Genomic DNA, 17,997 nt, shown 5'->3' with positions numbered 1-17,997 from the left:
TCACTGTAAAATTGTTTCTCACTTGATAAGGCTTAAAATGCTAACTGTTATTAACTACCTCTTCTTCTACCAAAGTTTTCTAAATTTCCACGGTAGCTGATGTTGGTTACGGTGTAATGATTTCAGGACAAGGTACCCGATTTATTTATGATGGGGACTATCGAACTGCTCTGCTAGCAGCACAGCTAAAGGGGGGAGCGATAGATCCACATTTCTAAACCATCATTTTGATGTAAGGACATTAGTAGCAAACTAAGGTGCATTGATCTGGCCTGTGGGGTCAGGATTAGTTGGAATAGCCAGTGTCTCTGCTGGAGTAGTGGTTATTCCTGCCTCCCAGCTATGGCCATTTCAAAGGTCAGGTGCCCCGTACCCACTTGGCTCAGAGGAATTAGACAGAACATGAGTCTCTGGGCTGATTACTTAACCAAAGACAAAATAATGAGTCCTAAGCAAATACTGACTAATTGAAAGGGCTGTAAATCCATTACATATTGGTCAGGGATAATCAGGAGTATTTAATCACTTTTATCTATTCAGGAGCACTGAAGCTGCAACAGCAAAGCCCTGAACCTTGCCATGTGCTTATTATTCTCATCATTATCAAAATTACTTCACAGCTGTTCTTTGCTACATCACCTCAGCTGGAGATTTACTAACCTGTAAAATGTTTTTAATTTGGAAGTCGAGTGAGTGTGAGTGGAAGGTTTTTCATTTAGCTGTAGGGTATCTTTAGAGGACTCGTACAGCAAAAAGCAGGGCCACAAATAAACCAGTTTGCTTCATACATGTCTCCATGTTAAACCCCACTTGCTCTTATGAAATTTGTGATATCTTGTTTTTAACTCCCTGCCTTCCTTTCTCACGTGCTCCGTGAACGCATTCGACACATGCTTATTAAACAGTCAACTGCCTCTCATTTCTCTTGAGGAAAGTCCTCCCGGCTTTTTGAAATCCCTTTTCCTTGTTTCCACCCTCTCTCTCCTGACCCTCTCCATCCTGCCTGAATTGAGGAAATTTGCCATCACTGGTGAGGATGGCCTTGCAAAAATCAAATTAAATGAACACAAAAAAGCCCCAAACCTTTTACCGTCCAAGCTTTAATGAGTTTGCAGGTGTTGAAAGATTTACTGTGCTGTAATTCTCAGACCTGAAAACTGATAATGGAGCCCCCCGACCAGTGCAATGTAAATTCAGAAAGATTCTCGCTGTAAACACATGCAGGGAAGGAAGAGAACTCCTTTCTTTTAAAGATCTCACACTTTTTCTCAAATTAGCCTGTCCATTTGAAGTACAACGCTGGCTGAGCCAGAACAGGGGAATCTGTTATGTACAATTTTATTGTTTCAAGTAAATATCTTTACAATGGCGGTCCATGATTCAATGTACATTCCTTCATTACTACTCTAACCTTATTTCAAATTGGTTTGTTCCTCCTTTGTGCTGTATGACCTGTTCTTGTATTACAATAATCCCCTGATGTACCCTTTTTTCTTTCTCTCTTTTTTTTTTTTTAAAGAAACTAATTGAATTATCTCATTATTTTAATTTGTTAAGCAAATGTATTTTACATCTCAGGATGTGTTCTTAAAGAAGGAGCTGCTTAGGCTTTGCCCCCTGAATGGGCCATTGGTACATTTTGACATTCATGCATTCATTAAGGAGAGGAACATAAAAGAGCTCTGGCTGTATTTTTTTTTCAAACACCCAACCAGCATGGAGCAACTTTTCCATAAGCCACAGGGGTCTCTCTACATATGTTCTCAACTGCAAGCCATTGTCACCTATTCTGAATACCTCAAAAGGACAAATAAAATACTAAAGGCCAACTGTAGCAATTGTTAGCTGTTAGTCTCAATATGACAAAAATCATTAACCTCTGGTTTCCCTGGAAGGAGAGGCAGTGGCAGTCCATCTCTTGTGGCGTGGATTAAATATGAAATTCCTTTAGACTGTCAAATTCAGAGAGAGTAACTTAGTTATGACTAACTGTATTTACTTACGATTTTAAATAAAATGTTATTTTTTCCCATTATTCAATCAGTTTGCAAACACCTAAGGTAGCCAATTTTAAAAATTGAATTGCCTAAGTGGCTTTTTTGAAGAGACAGGCACTTGAACTCTGATGTAGAATGAATGCATCTGACAGGCTGTGTCTTTCAAAACAATTTCTATCCCCTATCACAGCTTCCATTTTGCAGCAACTTTAATTATATTTGAAATAGGATACACATGCATGTTTTTATTGTTGGGAATCAAATGCAAGGAGTAGGAGCTTCTGTCATGTTCTTGTGCCCTTACTGAGCTCTGTCTTACATTTGGAATTACAACAGTACCGGAAGATGAAAGATCTGAGGATGAATTTGTTGGAAATGTGTATGCTTTTTCTGGATAATATCCAGTGTTTAAGAAAGTAGAGGAAATCCTAGTCTGGTAGTATAAGCTTTTCAATAGTACATAAAGATTACGACATCAGAAAGGTAAACCTGACGTTAAGACTGTTTTTATTTGAGTTCAAAGGTGGTTAAAGAAAAGAAACAGCAAGAAATCTGACCCAAGCCGAGAGTTTATTCATAGCTTTGGAAGACTCCTTTTCCTCTATGCCAAGGAGTCCTCAGCACACTCAATTAGCCTCTCAGACATCTCTGCTTTCCTCCCTCAAGTGCTCCCCTATTTGCCCTGCAAAGAACATATTTGATCACGAAGTGAAAACAGGAAGTGCTCAAATGTATAGACACCTCCAGCTTCCACCAACGTTCAGATTAGGATTTCTTACCAGCAACTATACAGGGCTGGCCCCCCTCCTCCCATGCCCTTTTGAAAGATGGAGGACCTTTAAAATGTATGTACATAATCAGACGAGAGCAAAGTTATAAAGGAAGCAATTATACCGTTCTACCGACTTGTACCTCTGGTAGTTCATCCCTTTCGGCAGCACAGTGCATCAAGGAGTACACTTCTGCTACGTCCAACGTTTTTCCCTCCTTCTTTTACGGAGCTGGTAGAACAGAGAGGCATTCATTTTTTGACACTTACCTGCAGCGTTGCCCTTTGTTAAAATTCTGTTTTGGTTGTTTCTTTTGTTGCAGTCTGTAAGAAGATGTGTATCTTAACTAAAAGTACCAGATACACCAATGGTAACCTGCAAACTAAACTTTTTTATGACACTGCCTGATTCCCAGCTGATGGTATTTGGGATGGCTCCTCTGAAGTCAGTGGAGTCGAGCTGGGGTGGTTTTTTTTTGCTTTTTTTGCTAGCTGAAGTTCTGTCTCCTAACGTTTGTTTGAACAGTGTCATTTGTTATGACAATATAAAATTTTCAGCCACCATCTTCTGGCTGAAAATCCTGCTCTTTACACAGCCTCTTGCAGAGTAGATTTTGGTTTCATCTGTTTCAGTGTCAGGCTAGAGTAAGTTCTGCTGTAATGTGTTAAAATGAACCAGCCACAGCTTTTGTACTTACCTGAATTAATTTTCTTAGCTTGCTGTATTCAGGTGGCCAGATTGGATAATATGAATAGTCTTACTGAAACAGATTTTTTTTTTCTTTATTTATGTGGGTGTATCTGAGAATATATGTATCTCTATCATATTTTAATGAATGGCTGACTAAGCCTTTTATACAGGGCAGCTATTTTATTTATTTGTTAGATTTGATTCTAGACATGAATGTCGTCAACCAAAGCCAACCTTGGAGCAAGCTTTCAAAACAGCTGAAACCATCCCACCTTCATAAACATCTCCTCCCACACCCTGATTTTAGGAATAATACCTAAAGGAGGGTTAGGAACACAGCTGGCTGTTGCACTCCACGCTGAGCAGCTTACTTTCATATCAAACAGTAGAAGAACAGCTTTCCTCGGAGTCCTGGTCCAGGAGAAGCATTCTTCACTTTGGTGTTTTTGCTATACTTTAAAAAACAAAAACAAACCCAAAACTACAGCAGACTTTTGTCCACTTAAGATGGTGACAAGGAGGCTGGGACACTCAAGAAAACACAGGGATGTGGTGCATTTTTTTTAGTGCTTGTGTCGGACCACATTGTAACGTGCTGTACACTCCCAGGGTTGTCTGAGGACAGAGGACGTCCTCTGATTCTGCTGTAGAATGACCTGCACCTGGGTTCGCATGGTCGCCGTTTCCACCTCAGTGCCCCATGTAGTCAGAGAGTTGGGGGAGCCTGAGTTCTGGTTTTATTCCAGGTCTGATTTTTAGGCAGGGCTGACCGTGCGCTGAGATTGCTGCTAGGTAATAAGTTGCCCGCTGGTGTAGGACAGACCTCTCAGGCCGCACAAACACCGCCCAGTCGGAATCACACCCTGCAAAAGCATATTGCACCCATTTTTCAGCTGGGTAAACTTTGTGTGGAGAGGTTAAAAGATTTCACCCTGGTGCTAAAGAAAGATCAGTGTCCGAACATTAAACTCTCATGGCCTGCGGTGCTGCGGTCCTCGAGGCGGTGGAGCTGCATGTCTTTGTACCCCGAAGCTGCTCTGGCCACCCACAAGAAGCGCTGGCGGCTGACGTGAGCGGTGGTTGTTATTGCTGGCGGTAGCGCGGCTCTGCTTAACGTCCCCGGCATCCCCCTCCGTCCCGCTGCCCGCGCTGCGGCCTCACCAGCCTGGACAGCCCAGAGCTGGAAATCTGTCTCGTAAAGGCCACTTCTGGTCCCAGGCTGAGAGGTTTCACCCGCCGAGTGCTCCTCGTCCTCGGCCACGAAATCAGTCCCCAGGATTTAGGAACAGGCCGAGCGTTCATGCCCCTTTTAAACGCCGCAACCTTAAAAGAGGAGAGCTGAAATGGGGTGGGGGTGGGGCTTTGTTTGTTTTAAAAATGGAATCTGAGATTAGATCTGACATTTCTACATCCACCCCCTACAGAAGAGGGAACCCGGGGTCATGGGGTGTGCGGGCCTCAAAAGCTAGCTTTGTCTGGGAGTGGTTAATCTAATCATTGTTACATAGACATCTGTTATTTCTTCTGAAAAATTGATGCTTTTGTGACACAATGATCCATCTATTTAGTACAACAGCCTGAGTAATTAAATTAAAAAAAGAATATTTTTGCGGGAGCACGTACCATAAAACTGCCATACCTCCCGGTACCAGCGGCAAGGCGGGCGCGGGGGAGAGGGGGAGAGGGAGAGGAGCGCTTTAAGCCCCGCATTGTTTTCTGCGGGCTGGAGGAAAACATCTGTGAATTGTTTGAACTGAACCTTAGCAGGGACTGTCTGAATCTGTGTCATCTCTGTTTAATTTCAGGAAATGATGTCACAGCGCATTAAATAACAATGCTGCGTGATTTATTTTTACTTGTACATGCTGTCCTAAGCATTTCGGTTACATGGCAGTGTTTCCAATTAAGTGCAAGCTTTCGGTTTTAAAAAATATACTGGGTAACGCGCTTTTTTGGGGGGGGGAGGGCGTGGGTACAGGGAGGCTGGGTATTTTAGGGGGTCACCAAGGTTCAGGGCTGTCGGAGGGCTCCGGGCCCATTCGTCATGTGCTTATTTGTAGTTGGGACTGGATGTCAGCGCTCTCGTCACCCATGGCAACCTTCAGGACCGTGGGTTTGTTACAAAGCCCGTCTGGGGGGAGGCAAAAAACAAAACCAAAAAAACCTAAATATTCCGAACCGATCCGTCAAAAGGCCTGTTAGATAGTTATAGCCAGGCCTGCGTACTGTAGCTCCTGCCTCGACCAAACTTTCTGCACTCCCCCTTCTTCTGCAGAAGAATAGAGGACATAAGTCAATTCTGTCTGCCATCTGTCGCCTCTCTCCCCGCTCCTCAAATTAAAGAGACAGGTCTGAAATTTAAATAATCGGATACAATCACGGGAAGCCCGCCTGGAAATTATTACACTTGCATTTGGAGGTTTTTTTTTGGTGTTGGTGGTTTTTGGTTGGTTTTTTTTTTTTTGACTTCTCGTTTTATTTTGAAGGGGGGATCTTTATTGTACTTCTTGGGAGATCAAAATGTGGCGTTGTGTTTCTGCTTCAAAAATAGCGTTCTGAGAAATGCTGGATTTGCAGTGTCACCGAGTTGTTATCTAATAAGATTCCAAGTTATATATAGGGTGAAATTCACACACGCGCGCATACACACACCCCAAACAATCCCCGAATTGCGAATCCTGCAAGGGAAGAGCAAATGAAACACACCACCCTTCCCCTCCGGCTCTCCCTTCCCCTGCGTCCCCCTCCCCTCCCCGAACCCCTGGCAGGCTGAGGGGCTGCAGCCAAGTCCTTTGACCGCGCTACCCGGATGATTTAGGCTCTTGAGCCTACCTAACGGTCCTTTTCCCGGCCTGCTGTAACGGGTTTTCACACTGCCCTGCCTGATGGTAGCTAGTTATGCTTTACATTCTCCTCTCCTTTTTTTTTTTTCCACCGCCCTGCCTGTTTTTGCCTCCTCCTCCTCCTCCTCATCAACAGGCAACACAGTGTGTCAGAACTGCAGCGAGGAGAATTTCATTCATGTGGCATACGAGGGCCAGCCACTGCCAAGCCATCAGATAACTTGGCTGGATGTTACTTCCCAATTTAATATTTTACCTGCCATTTTCAAACAGGGAATTATTGAGAACAGAGTGTAACAAAAAACATGTGCACGATTTTAGTTCAGGCTTGATCAAAAAGCCTCGGCTGAGCAAGCTGAACGTGTCCTAGCGAAAGAGAGGATCAGCCACCAGTGTTTTCTGGTTGTTACTGTCAGATTACAAAATTTTGCAGCATCGGTATAGGAATTAAGTGAAAAGAGGAAAGAATACCAAAGCCCAAGTCATGAATTCCTTACAGTAATTGAAACAAGGAAGCAGTGGTAACAAGAATTCATTTGTATAAAGTTGTGGCTTCGAAGCTCGCAAGGTAAAAGGTGATTTAACTAAAACATATGCAAATATAAATAGTGTTTAAACATTCCAAGATTGTTGCACTAATAAATGTGCACTGCAGCCTGTGAAAATCAAGATCACAGTCAACTGGAGGTGAGAATTCTTTTGAGTATCTTCAAGTCCCACTACCTAAAACAGCTGTCATCAGACAACCCATAGCTCCTCCCTTTCTCCAGAGTGTGTGCACACGAGTATCTGTATATATAAAATATATTTTTAGGGAAAAAACAATTGCTGTTGTTTGTGCAAAGTGATACCGCCTTTCAATTTTGCCTCAGGACATGTTTATTTAAGACCTTCCTTTCAAGATCCATGAGCAGAGTAATTGGTTTTAAAGACGTTTTCTCTAAAATTAGAGTTCTACTGAAAAAGAAAAGTGTGTTTCTTCCAGCAGTTCCACAACTGCTAAGAAACAGAGCTGTCAATTCTCATTGTTGCCTAATGAAGAGAGTAGTTTATGGCAGACAATATTACTTGTGGTGTTGTGGAGTTTGCCGTGAGTTAGGATACTTAGAATACCAGGCATTACATATTTTTTAGTTGATTGGCAGCAGTTGTTTGGAGTATCCAAAGCAATCACTGGCATCTTTAAAGATTTATCATTGTCTTTAAGCATAATGGCAATATAGTTTTTGTGCTTCTACATTTACTATTTTTATTTTTAACTGCTAGCCCCAAATCTGCCAGAACTAATTTCAGTTGTTTTGCCTAATACTGGATGATAGGTTGTCAACTCACTGTATAATGCCATAAAGATTTTTTTAAATCTTGGGTTTACCTTTTTATGATGGCAGTTCAAAACGCAGATTTTATTTGTAGCGGTTGACTACTTATGTCTACAAAATGTTTACCATCTCATGCCATACTCTTACAACCTCAGCACAATGAATCAGAGTAGCCAAGTAAGCATCAGTAAATATTTTAGTTTAGTGTTTAAAACAAATCTGCATATATTAATTTGTTTAATGCTATAGAAATTTGACCATCATCTGAATGAAGCTTTTATTTGGTCTGAGGTGTGTTTAAAAGTGGCAACTTGATATTCTAAAGTGGATATGCTGTGGAAATACTATCTGACTGAACTGAATAGCAATGGGAAACCTCCAGTTCACTTTCTTAATGTATACTAGGTATATAAAAGGAGCAGGTTTTTGTAAGATCGTGGCCTAGTCTAGACTACTTTGAAGCTTGTTATGCCAATTAAAAAAAACCCCAAAGACAGTGTAAGCTGCATTGTTAGTTGATATTCTGTGAACGTACATGGATCTTTATAAAAGCGGTTCTCTTTCCTCCCAGGTAAGGTTAAAAAATGCAGGTTTAATTTCTTTGTGTTCAAATATTTGCAGATAATACACAGATTAGTGCCTAACAGCGTGTACCTCTTAGTCCTGCTTCCATTAATTCCAGTGGAACTCTGATCCCCTTGAAAAAGCCGGACAACACGGGAGATGAAGCAGTGAAATCATAACGGGAGACAGACAGACAAACACACACAATTGTGCGTCTTAATACACATTAAACATTATAGCCACTTTATCCGCAAATCTTACTTAACAAGTCTTTCGAGGATCCCCTATTTTACGACAGAGGGGTGTATTTCTGGAGTGCTCAGCTGTTTGTCACATTCTGCCCTGTAGCTGAACATTCGCTACTGGCCCCAGGACGCTTTAGCACAAGCGAGCTCTGGCAGGGTGGGGAGGTTTCAGCTCTCTTTCTAGCTATGACCATGGCAAGGCACCGTGCCTCAGTTTCCCTGTGTAAACAATACGGAAGAATGATGGTGGCTGCTTTTCAGAGAGCGTTTGATATTTACAGATAAAAAACCCTGTGTGAGACCTTTGGTTTATACTTAGCATCAGCTGAATTACAGGCCTGCACTTCTGTTGTGGTTTTATCCTGCTGCCGAACGAGCATGACAGTCATGCAATGCTTTTGTACAAATACTTGAACTTCTGTAGACTTTGAAAGTTCAGGATGATTATCCCTTTATGAGGGAGCATTTAATATGAAGTTAAGAGTGTTGTGTTCTTTCTGGTCCACACTGAAGATGACGGCATTTGATTGAGGCAAGCTACTTGAACCTCAAGTGGCTCGGGCTTGGGTTATTTTTGTTTATCGGGTCCTTTCCTGGCCGGTGACCTGAAGTGGTGATTATTGCCTGCAAACGGTATCAAATATCTTTCCCAGAAAACAGCAAAAGAAAGAGCCTTGGGCATCAACTGCGGGCCCAGGGGCAAGAGTCAGCATAAAGGGAGTGCAATAATATTAACAAATGCACCTTTGTACTTCAAGAAGTCACTAGTGGATATTCCCCTCCTCAACAGCCCAGGGAGTTTCCTGAAGTGAAATAGGACTTTGGCAGCTTTCCAGCCGGTCCTGATCCTTCTGCTGCCTCTTTTGATTTATCCAGGTGCTTCCCACTTGTGCATCCCGCTTGTACTTGAATGAAGAAATGGGAAGCAGGAGGGTGACCTGGAGCGAAGAGTAAGGGACAGAAAAACTACCGCAAAGTCCCTGACTCCTGTTGTGAAGTTCCCTGCCTACTGAGGAGCACACGCAGAAAGCTGAGAGCTGTTTTGATAGTCCACAAATGGACTGTTCAGGGATATAGAATGTGAATAGTGAGAAAGGTCATGATTTGTGTGATAACAGCAGTAATAAGGAGCATTATGTGGTCAGAAAAGTGATGTGTGTATTTTGCGGAGTCAGGAAAGGAATGGTGCATAGGAATGCATAGGTGCGTAGGAATGGTGGCACTCCTAAATTGATAGGAAAGTTGGTTAATTTGAGGGATCACTTCAAAATGTAAATGTTTTTTAGAGGGTGCTTTAATTTCAGCTAGAAATAATCATATTCTGATCATCTCCTTCAGCTATAAGGTAGGAAATGAGTTGGAAACCTATGTGAAAACATGTTAATTGTGAATAACAGAAAGAGGGAAAATAATTTAATTTACGTCTCCCTTCCACCCTCCTTTACTGTTTCAGTGGACTATTCCAAGAGTTGTGTTACTTGGTTTGTCTCTCTTCAATTCTATTTCTTCCAGTTCCACATGGACACTTTACTGCATGAGCTATCATCTCTTAGGAAACAGAGGTGCTTCCTGAGTTGGTATGAACTTCTCTGTGGATGGTGGGATAAGCTGCAGAGTTTTAGGACAATCCTAAGAAGCACACGTTGTTCCACATAATATGCCTACTTACATCTCAATTTTCAATGGCCTACTTTGTATGCATGTGTTGTATGGTGTCCATTAAATGCCAAGCAAACACTTCTCAGACCAGAAAAATCCTGCTACTTAGTGCATATCTATCCTAAGCATTTGCAGACAATTCACTGCTATAATTAATCTTAGCTGTCCTGGCTCTGTGAAACTTGAACTTATATCCCACACTGCTCTTGGTTGCAAACAAACTTCAGAGAAAAAAAAGCCCTTGCCTCTTTCTGTCGCTTTTCTTCCTCAAAAGCTGCCCATTTAGAGAGCAATAACGCTTGCAAAGGAGATTAAATCCCACTATGAACCTATGCGAAACTGTATGTGCAGCAGGAAAATAAAATATCTACAAACAGACAAGACTGGCGTTTTGCCAGCATAGGTACGAATAAACGTAACCCTAGAACTGTTAAACTATCCCAAGTTTAGCTCCTGGGATGTGGATACTACTCAAGGCCCCAGCTGAAAATACATGATACTCCAACTCGGTAATGCTGTAACATGCTCTGCTGCCTCCCGAACAAGCGCTGCGGCAAACTTCTCGCTGAGACTGAAAACTCTTTCAAACAAGGCCTGGGGGCTCATGAGCTTTCTACTCAGTGCCCTGTAAGCTCACTCTGTGAAGAGGTATCTTGCCTAAAAGAGGCCAAATATCACAGCACTGAGCTGGTGGGAAATTCGAACTGTTCTAAGCGGAGAAGTCAATAGAGCTGCTGTAGTGAAAGGTAATGTTCAGAGTGAGATCACCGTGTTATGATCTCATGCTGAACATCAGGACTGGTTTTTTTCTTGATGATTATGAAACTAGCCTGAGGCCAGTCTGGTGAGAGTCTAAGATACAGGAGGATGTTTGGAGAGCTTGGGCTATCAGGGCCCTTATTCCAAAAAAGTGTAACAGAGGCTGAAAGGAGATGAGAGAAATGAGAGCTGTATTGTTATTTCCAGTGCTCTCCCCATCCCTCCCAAAAATATAAGATCTAGCCATAGACACACAATGCGCATACTGAATCGGTGAATAAGCACAGGCTACAAACAGAAAAGAGGAGAAATTACTGAGGGGGAACAAAATGCCTTGCAGGAATAATGGAATTCAACAAGCAAAAAACAAAACCCCAGTTGCTGAGACTGTAGAACGATCTATGGAAGTGCCTTTGCTTAGCACTTTTAAAACTAGACTCCAAAAAAACATTTGAAGAAATACTGCTGAGAAACATCTTGCATTCCTGGGGTTACACTAAAGTAGTGTTGCCTGAAGCATTTCTCATGTTTCCACGTTTTCTTATTGATGACTAAAAACTGAAAAATATCTTGAAATTAGAGCTGTTTTCAGAAGGCAACCTTCCCAAATTTGGCTTCCTTCAGTTTTAAGTTTTTGTTGTATTTGTTTCAACTTTTTTAATGACGTTTCATTTATCTGTCAGTAGGAAAATTATTGCAAAATTAACTGACAAAGTCAAACTAGAATTGGGCCCAAAAGGAAGAATTAAGCTTAAGAGAAGTATTTAATTACTGTTCCTTCAGGCATTGGGAGTTTGAGAGGGTGCTGAAGGTCAGCCTGGCTTGGGCTCTGTCAGACCAACAAAGGAAGAGAGCTTGAGTTGAGGACGTTATGTTAAAAGCACCTCCCTTTCAGATATTCAGAGACAGAGACTGTGTCACGATACGTACGCTGCTCGCCATTCACAGTATGTGAGGTTTCACAAATATCTGGGGAAGGTGTACGTCTTACCAAGCTTAGCGTTCCTCAATTTTTCTAGCATCTGCTCCAACGTTAGTTCTGTGAAAGGTCAACCCAAAACACCAAAAGTTGTTTGAGCATTCAAAACCCACATTGATTTTTAAGGACATGATCCAATGCAACTTTAACATAAAATGAGGTTGATTATGGACTTACACAGAAATTCGAATGCCAAAACAGGTGTAAAAAATTGCGTTTTCACCTGTTTTTCACTTGCAGACTTTTAAGGCAATCTGACTCCAGGATTCAAAACAAAGCTTGGGCCCTCAGAGAGGCAGAATGACCCCGAGAAAATATTGACTGAGTGCCTGCTGACTCAAACTGTCGAATTTCACACACAGCTTTCCTCAAAAGCATCAAGAAGAAAGAGATCGTATTTTGAATTTAAAATGAAATTTTGCACTTGAACATTACTTTATAATAATGTAACTGTGGGGTTCCACGTTTGTCTCAATGGCTTTCTTCCCCCCCCCCCCCCCCCCATTGCCAGAATTACAAATTTAGCCTGGGATCTGAGATCCAAGTTGGATTCTTTCTGGCTCATCTATTGGCAGTCATAAAGATTATACAATAACAGTAATGTTGCAATTACAATAGTAAATCTATGCAATTACAATAATAAATAGATGATGGAATGGCCAAAATAAAGTCCAGTTTTCTTGCCTATAGCTAGGCTGGCTTTATGAAAAAAAATAGCACAAACTTTTATTATGGTTTGAAGTCAATGACATTTTTTGTCAGCAGAGGATCAAATGCAATTCAGACACACGGGGACATAAATCTGTTCAGTAAGTCAGTCACTTCTCAGAACACTGCTGCTTAGTTTTGTTAGTATTCTTCTCTTTTTGGAGATTTTTTTCCTGTTTGGCTCAATGTAGTTTAGTGAGTCAGGCCTGTTTGGAAGATTTTTAAAGAAGTGAAGCAACAGGGCAAAGATCTCTCTTTCTCCCTCTTGATTATCCTTCCCAGGAATAGGCTCGTGTATCCATTTTAAAGATGCCGTTGGCATGAAGTGCCTTTTGTAGGATTTCGATATGCAACCCAGAAGTTACCTGCACGAGAAAAGAGAGCGGGGGCTTTCTGGGGCTGCCTGTTGAAATCCTTCTGGCTGCAAAAGGAGCGAGCGCCGGCCTCCGCGCGCGGGAGGGGGGTCTTCTGGCATGGAGCTGAGTTTTCCTGCTGCTCTTCAGAACTGTAAATAATGTTAGTACACCCTGAATTCAGTGCATGCAGCACTTTACATTACTATTGTGTATCTTAAAATAAACAACATTGCAAGCTGTTTATTTTGGTGTTACTATGTATGCATTTTTTAAACAGTGGTTACTTAAACAAATGTCTCTGTTCCCACAGCACTTAAAAGCTGCTGTTTGCTCATTGTGGTTTTTGGGTTTTGTCACTTTTGTTTTGATTATTTCTGAAAATCACACTCAAGGATGCAGAAGACAGGAGTAAGTTGTACTTGATCCAAACAAATGCTTCATGTCACAGCTTTTTCTTTATGCCAGCTTTTCCCATGTTCCTAGCAGAAATAATAATTTCGGTTTAGATCAAACTTACAGATCACCAGTACTCTAGATTGGATCAAACTGCCCTCAGATGCGTTTCTGCAGGTCAGTCAGGCCATGCATGTGTTATCAGAATTTGACCCTAAGACAGCAAAATCGTTTTAATAACATTAGTACAGATTATTTATTTATTGCTCAGCAAAACAAAAGATGCAGGGGATGAAAATTTAGGGAAGTGAGGGGTTTTGCACCTCCTTTCCCCCTCTCTCATCAGTCTTCATTCATCCACCCTACAATCTTCAAGTGCCAGCACCATGTATGCAAACTTCTGCTGTTGGAAATGCTGCTAAGAGATTGATGGAAAAGCCATTATCAAAGGCATCAACCTTTCAGAGCCATCTTTCCATAGCTTTGTGGCCCTCTCGCTACTCAGGGAACTCAGAGGATGCTTGTTGGGCTGTCACAGTTCTGCTGGAGGGCTGTGCTCTACGCTGTTTCGTCAGCTTTAGGGGTGAGCTTTCAGTGACGGCTCCGCTTTTTGCTCTGCCGTGTACCCTGTTCACAGATCTTGGCGTATGTGGCTAATGTCGGTAAAGGGATTAGGAATAAACTTGTTATTTCTCCGTGCGCTCACCCTCCCCAGCTTTATAAAAAGTGACTATTTTAATAGCCAATATGTGACTACGGGTGCTCTGTTTCACGATTTTCCCTAGGTCATCTTCGATTAGTCCTTTTTGCTAGGGAGGTACAATACTTATCTGAGTCTGTGGAATTGTGTCTTAAGGGGCTAAGAAGTCAGAGGCTTCCTCTGTGGGGGCATTGCTCCATTATAAGGAACACTGAGGATAGCGTAGAAAGGCCACCATCGTGTCTTTCTTAGTAGAGGCAACTGTGATAGGTTGTGGGGTGTGTGGTGTTAAAAATGGGTTGTTGTCTAACCACCTGTCACTCATTTCTGGGAGAAAGGGTGTGGCTGGGCAGTCGTGAAAGTGCCGGGGTGATTCCTGTATGGAAAGGCTTTGACAAGAGTGCTCCAACCAACCTGGGAGCCGGCACCGAATGGTATTAGGTACTGAACTAGTCCCCGGCCAGCCCCAGGGTCAGAAAGCCACAAGCAGAAGTGTTTGGTTTCTTCACGCTTGGGCACAGCTGAGAACCGAGCCCGAATTATTCATTTGTAGAGCTTGTAAAGGCTGTCTGTCTTTTTGCAACAGAAAGTAATCTCTTTACTCAACTGCTAATTGTCCCACGATTTTAATCAAGCAAGATTTGTAGATAAGGAAAACTAGTGTTTGAGAAAAATTGTGAGTGCAATTCTTTTCCAACTTGTGTTGACTATAAACCAGTTTGTCCTCCTTAATTACGGTCTTCAAAGATAATCAGGTTGAAGGGAGTGCTACAGTCTTTGGCATAAATACAGCATATCTCAGCGGTTTGTTGAGCAAGTTGTGTGTTTTTCAGAAAGGAATAAAAAGTGTTTTTTAATGTAGTTAAGATTTTTTATTTTTTTATTTCTAGCTCAGCAGGTGTTGGTTTTTAGATTGTGTATGATGTGTACGAAGTCCTTTGCCTCTGGACTTGATATACTGGATAACCCCTGCTCTCTCAGTAGAACTAACTATGTGACAATTAAGGATGAGAGGAGCGTTAGATGAAGACCACTGGCCAACAGCAAAGCACATGGACTATGTCATTCTAACTCGTGAGGGAGGACAGTGCAACATACCAGTGTTCCGCAGCCTTCCTATTCACTCCTAACCTTTTCATCTAATTTGCAGAGCTATTCCATTTTTTGTTTCCTTTTTAAAATTTTTTTTCTTTTCACCTGCTGATTATTTTTCTCCTAATCAGCCCTACCCCAAGTCTTCCAGGTCTTACTCTTCTGCTGCTTCTCTCACTGAGAGATGCATAGAATCTGCAATGCTCATGTATACATTTTAAATAGTTTTGCATACTTTTTTTCAGTGAAACTACTATGCCAACACCCTAATTTGTGACTGAGATTACTAACATCATTTACATCTGTAGATGAATGCTCATCCTCTTCTATCTAAGAGACAGGCAATGGCAGAATAATTAGCTTTTTTTAAATGCTCTTAAAAGAAATGGAAACCACTTAGCAGCAGAAAAGTTTTGTGAGAAGAAGCAGGTAATACTAAATATTTTAAAAGCATTTTAACAAATGTTTTTGTCTTATTTTTGACAAAATAAGGTCTGTTCTATTGGCCAGACCAACAGTCCACTGAGCCAGCTAAGGATCAGCAGTAGGTGGTGATGGGGCCAAGAAATGATGCAAGTATGGGATGATCCCAGAAGGCCCAGTACATCCTCCAAGCTTCTGGTGGGCAGAAGTTTAAAGACTTTCTGGACTGGAAGTTTATATCCAGACTGTAATGTTTAAGAGCCATTGAGGCATCTACATTTTCTTTTTGGGCCTGCTGTGGACCAAACCATATATTCATGAGCTGCAGTTGGAACAGCTTAATTTTGGATTATTTGAATCTTTGGAAACGTTTGTTAGGATATCTTCTGATATGAGATGGGACATTTGAATAAGCTTCGCACTTCTTAATGTGTGGACCTAAGTTTCTAAATTGTAATTTAAAAAAAAAAGAGAGAGCAAGGATCTCCGTTTACACTTGATTTAAAATTAAACCTGCTTGCTTTCATGTAGCAACAGGAAAATCTTAGCAGCCTTGCAGTTTTCTTAGAAATTTTCCTGAAGTGTTGGGGAAATCTTTTCTTCTTCATTCTTCTTCATTTGGAGGGAACCCTGATTACACCTCTAACACCAGTCCAGGTGTTTTCAGTATCCCGTTCTCCATCATTCTGATCCTGTTCTTCACATGATTTGCTCTGGCAAAATAAAACAGATCAGTCCGTGCATTTGGTAGCGTGCTTTTAAATAAATATCCCCGCTCTGTTCTGGTCGAAAGCAGTCACACAGTTCTGACATAACCTAATCATGTGCAAAGCCGAACCTTTAGTAGCTAGTTCTTGCAGACATTTTTTTGTTTTGTTTTGTTTCCTTTTTTTTTTCCTCCCTTCTTCTTCACATGGCCCCTTTAGAGCTGCTGGAGGGCGTTGTTGAGAAGTTGCTACCGTTGATACAGTTGCTATTAATCACAGTCTGCCATGTTGTGACGCAGGTTCTAATAACATCCCATTGAGCTGCCGTTGTATGCTGGAGGCTTACCAACAGCACTAGGCCTTTGATATTCATCTCACACCAGGATAAAGAAAATGTAGAGTTTAAAAAAAAAACCTGCAAATAGGCAAAGAACAAAAAAAGGGGGAAAACATAGCGAAATCAAAAACAGACACGCTTGCTGTGTGCTGCTTCGTTTACCATGGGAGCAGCAAAGCTATAAATCTCTGCTGTGTTGTTTGAAAATTGAACATGAGGCTGCTAAATTTATCATTCATTCTTTGTTGTTTCTGGGTAGTAGCTGCCTGACTTGGCTGACTTTGGTTTCTGTCCCCTCCTCAATAACAATTTTTGTTGTTGTCGTCGTTTCAATATATTACACACGCAAATCAAAATTTTACTGGATCAAAGAATATTGGAGGATTTAGTAAAGTGCTCATAAAGGGGAGGAGGAACAAATTTGCTGCATGTTACACATCACGCTTCCTTGGCAACTGATTCCCTCACATTCATAATTACAGGAACATAATTTTTAAAAAGCAGCACGGGTCGGGGGAGGGAGAGGGAACACTTCCTTTGGTTAAAGGCATTTGCAATTTTTAAAAAATGGGAGTCTTTGAAAATTTAATAAAAAAAAGTTCACCCATATGCTCAGTAAAGATTAAACCTGGAGCCTGGTAGAACTGCACAATCACCTTCTTTTGTTAGCACTTCTTGTCCACGTTGAACTGCAAAGAAAAAAAGGTGGAAACCAAGCCTGCTACAGATGTGACTAGCTATGAATATTCATGAATGCCATTGCTCCTCCTTTTCTACTGGCATCCAAGCCATTCTGATCTCCCTCTCCCTCTCTTTTTTCCTCTTCTCCTTTCCATTCCCTCTCCTTCCTCAAGACTGAACAAGACTGCAGTTTTATGTCGGTAACAGCCTAGTACGATACAGTTATCAGAGGCCTCAGAAGCCTTTTATTTCCATTAGAAAAAAAACAAAGGAAAAAAGAAAAAAATTGTAATTATCCACAGTTTTATGAATCCACCTCCCCTTAATGTTCATTATTTAAACCAGCAGCAATTACAAGTTCAAAGGGGTTTGGAGGTCCAGCAACCCGCATAATCACTGCCAAATTAAGCGGGACTCATTCGTCACAGAAGAGTACACTCTGAGCAGTGAATCATGCATGCAGTGACAGGCACTGATTTACATAAAGACGAAATCTGTGCCCTCTAGGGCTGAGCGTTACTTTATCTCAGTGGCCCTGTGATATATGCATTTTCTTTTGGTGTTAGGAAGGTTCAGAGACTGATGCTGTCTAATACATGATATTTTATTCTCACCAGCATCACTGCTACTGCCACTAGTTCATATCTGTGTGTATTTAACTAACAATAATGCAAACTTCAAGGCACTTGAGTTTTTAAAAGTTTTGGCCAGAAACCACTTTTCTAATCTGTTATGATACTTCTGAACCTCTTGAATTCCGTTTTTTTTGCCATAA

General features: G+C 41.5%; 1 protein-coding gene across 7 annotated transcripts in view; it reads left to right on the top strand.

Annotated features, from left to right (window-relative positions):
* MEIS2 (Meis homeobox 2) overlaps nt 1-17,997 on the top strand; it is a gene marked incomplete at its 5' end in the record, with an annotated part of 173,778 nt that overhangs the window by 53,419 nt on the left and 102,362 nt on the right. The gene's annotated exons all lie outside the window — the stretch shown is intronic.

Source organism: Phaethon aethereus, assembly GCF_964289735.1.
Source record: "Phaethon aethereus genome assembly, chromosome: 5".
Lineage (NCBI taxonomy): Eukaryota > Metazoa > Chordata > Aves > Phaethontiformes > Phaethontidae > Phaethon > Phaethon aethereus.
Note: the sequence above shows the minus strand (reverse complement) of the source record. Positions and strands in the feature narration are given on the sequence as shown.